The 3,807-nt window shown below is 44.6% G+C and overlaps 1 protein-coding gene across 1 annotated transcript in view; it reads right to left on the bottom strand.

Moving 5' to 3' along the window:
* gata3 (GATA binding protein 3) overlaps nt 1-3,202 on the bottom strand; it is a 14,565-nt gene extending 11,363 nt beyond the window's left edge. The window contains exon 1 of the mRNA XM_020613348.1: nt 3,071-3,202. The gene's annotated coding sequence lies outside the window, so the exon portion shown is untranslated. The remainder of the gene's footprint in view (nt 1-3,070) is intronic.
* Between the last annotated feature and the right edge of the window lie 605 nt (nt 3,203-3,807).

Raw genomic sequence — 3,807 nt, 5'->3', positions numbered from 1 at the left:
ACCACGGTGTAAAGTCAGGAAATGAACCCTCTCACAGAGCGTAGGCAGCGGGAGCGCGCACGCCCTTGTACCACGTAGGTAGCATTGTCCTGTACCAGTCCTGTGTTATCAGATGGTCGGTTTGAATTCACTGGCTGCACAAAAAGGCATGAAATGGACGATTGGTAATCAATAGTAGGATAATCAATTAGGAGCCAACAGTTGTGTTTTAGCAAAGGCAATTTTTAACAGTGTGAACCACAAGGCCACGCACTCAGGTGATGGCTCCATTCGTGCGTATTTGTCTACATTCCAAATGCTCCCCTCTTTGATACCGAGGTTGCTCTCACTTGGGCGCGGGCGAGCACGCACTTGGCACCGCGTCCTATTTTTCCTCTCCAGGATAGCCCCTACCTGGAGAGAGAGAAAGAGAGGGAGCGTTTCTCACTCAGACAAACCTGAGACGTGGACGCAAACTGCTGTCGCTGTCAGCGGACTCGTGTAATTATCCTCTCGAAAAGTATCGCGGAGCCATTATCCACAAAGTACCCGTTATAGGTGCTCGGAGGCAATGCATGACGGTAAATGTAGCCTAAAAGCCTGATTATGTTTTTTGTTTCGTGACTGGATGTGTTGAGGCTTAGAGAATGGGACATGGAAGCCACCCCTTCACTTGATTTCCAATAGCACCGGAGCTTATTCAGCGCGGAGTAAAAGTGTCTCTGTTCAAAAGCTGTCATTTGTAATCCCAAACTGTCGCCACGATGGGAGACGCTGTAGCCTCGGCTGTCCTCCTCTGTCGGTGTGAACGAGCCCCTGCACTGCTCTATTTTTTAATGGCCTACAAACAGCAGCGCTGTTGTGCCTAAAGCTTGATTCAGGGTCCAGTTTTGATGGCAGGAGATAATTTCAGTCAGTGTGTCAGTCAGCTCTGATTAAAATCGACACAGGGCAGTTTTCTACATTTACCACACGGAGAGGATTCCAACACCAGTGTGTGTTTGTGTGTCTTCTTCCTGTAAATGGCCTCATCGTTAATTACTATTGTAGTTTTCCCTCAGTAGAATAATCAGAGGTCAAAAAGATCAAATCACAGAGATAGAAAACACTAATTTAACATCACTAGCCTATTTCTATAACAAGCATAACAAAACTAAAAATATAATTAGAGATTTCTAGATTTTAAATCGCTGCACAGATAAATAACACACAGGAGCACATGTAAGTGAAACTATTTTAAAATCTGTGTGAGTGTGTGTGTGTGTGTGTTTCCTCATAATATCCGGGTCTATACTGTGTCACATTTGCTCACACTTTCATTCATTACATATACCGTACAAAAATAGCACTGCTCATATGAACCATTCATCTCGATAACAAAATTAAAATAAAAAGGTGCATGGTAAAAATACACCTCAGCAGAAAAAGGGGCATGAATGATTAATAAATAATTAAATAATTAATGCTCCAACGCTGCTCCAACTCTGTAACCCGGTGATTAAAATCGCTACAGGCAGTCACGGTGTAAATGTAAATATCTGACAGTTAAAAAAGCTCCTTTATTCGTTTTGAAAGCAGCGTAGCACCGCTGTTACATTTCTTACTCTGTGACTCATCTGTTATCTTTCTATTCTTTTTAAGAAAAAGGCTGCTACTCTGTCAGCATGAGAACCAACTCGGCTTCTGAGAACAAATCGAGGGCGTCAGATTCTGTTGCTCCGGCCCGTGAAACCTGAAAACTACAGTGGTTTTTCCTAGAATGATGCAAATGAGAGGGATAAATAAACCGTCTATTATTAGTGTGTTAAAAAAAGTAGCACTTGGTATTGTGTGTCATTCTTCCCGACGAGAGAAAAAGCAAACACAACGGTGTGTCGACTGACTGGCGATGCTTATCTGTGTCTGTATCGCTTCTCGCCAGACGCACTGATGTAATCTCTCCTTCAACGCACGGGGCCTGTTCACCTCTTAGCCTGTGCATCCCCACGGAAACAAAGGCATTTTGGCTAATTGATGAATTCTGGCATAAACACTAGACCAAGTAATTAACCCTAAAATTAGGCAAATTCCGTTTGGGCGCAGAATGAATCCACGAGTCCTGCAATAAGGTGCAGAACAAAATCTCGACCTTGACAAGAAATTCAAACCACATCACCTGCTGCACGTCTTTGTCACGCTGAAGACCGGAGGTAGATTTTTTTTTAATTCAAGTTTAAACGATTTTATACTATTTTAACATTATTATGATTATTACAGCCTAACAGGTCGGTTTGGGTATTCTGAAAAACATTCGAGGAAAACTCAGATATGATTTGAGATCTTCTCTCGCGCCCTGCTGGAGCTGTTGGCCCGTGCCAGCGCGAGTGTGATGCCCTTAGTTTGGCGTCCTATTCAGTCTCTGCTGTATCAACACCTATCGACCACAAACCAGATGGAGCAAACTAATAAGGCTGAAGCGCAGCCTCAGCAAGCCCGACTGCTTTTTTTATATCCCGCTGGCAACGCAATCAGATCCATTTCACGGCGTGTATGGGATTGTGCCTGTGCCACCGACCTGAGCGGCGGTAACAGGCCGCTGAAAACCTTCATCTGCGCTTTTGGGGCCCGGTTTTTAGGTAGGTAGGTAAATATTGTTTAGCTTTTACATGCCAATGCCATGTCGTGCTTTACGCATGAGCAGAGAGGAGGCTGCTGCCAATTATTAGCAAATCGATTTCGTTTGTCTTAAAAGAAACAGCGGCATGTTTAGGTCAACAAGAAACACTCTAGCTAACGTCAACGTTAAAGGTAGCGATGGCGGTGGCCGTGGACGCTGTAGCCAGCATGATCAACACCACAGCCCCCTTTCAGCAAGAACGCACAGCCGAGGCAGAACCCGTAGCTTGTCTCTGGCTCGAAGAAAGCCCACGCTTAAGACTGCAAGTGGTCAGATTTCTAACATTGATTTTCTACGCTGCACATTCGTTAGCAAAAGTTTCCCATCATTCATAGAGGAGGAACATCAGTGAGTTGTCATTTAGGGGAGAGGCAGCCTATTGGACAGAGCATTTAGGGTGCACCGGCTTCAGAGCGAATCTAAATATTTACTGACCTGCAGTGGACGCTGGACGGGCGGAGGCTTTTTCTGCAGCTGTGAAGAAAGAGTGACATAAAGATGGAAGCGCCGATGGCATTTAGAGGGAGAGAAAGAAAGAGAGGGCGAGAGGGAGAGGAGCTGTGGACGGAGAAGAAGGAAACACACACACAGTGGCGGCGGCGGCGGTGTGCGCGCCCTCGGTCCCAGAGTCACATCATCATAACACACTGCGAGGAGAAACACGCGCATATAGGCTACTGGGCAGCCTGCACGCGCATACGGGACAACCAAAGGCGCCCTCTTTACCCTACTGCGCACGCCAGCTCTTCCGGGTCTGAATGCGTTACACATTACAGGACCAGAAACCAGGGGGATGAATTACAGGGTTAAAATAGAAGAAAGCTGCTAAGATTTTTATCAGGCATCTATTTTTACATATTCGTTGACTTTTACTGTTTAATATTATTTCAAATCTATGGTACTGCCTTTTAATTATATTGGAAACCAATTATTTTCACCTGAGCCCAGGATGCAGCTCATACTTATATATGTATATATATAAAATGGTCGTTGCATTTAAGTAAAAACACTAAAAACACTGGATGATAAATGGGCGTATTTTGTGCATGAGAAATACTGAATTCAGTGTGTTTTGTATTATATGTGTAGGCTCGTTTTATAAGAACGCAGTTTATGCTCTGCAGATATTTCAGGGCACAACACATGATCTCACAGTGCCAGAGAAAGTCGTG

Source organism: Monopterus albus, unplaced genomic scaffold, assembly GCF_001952655.1.
Source record: "Monopterus albus unplaced genomic scaffold, M_albus_1.0 scaffold132.1, whole genome shotgun sequence".
NCBI classification, from domain to species: domain Eukaryota; kingdom Metazoa; phylum Chordata; class Actinopteri; order Synbranchiformes; family Synbranchidae; genus Monopterus; species Monopterus albus.
This window is presented reverse-complemented; position numbering and strand designations above follow the sequence as displayed.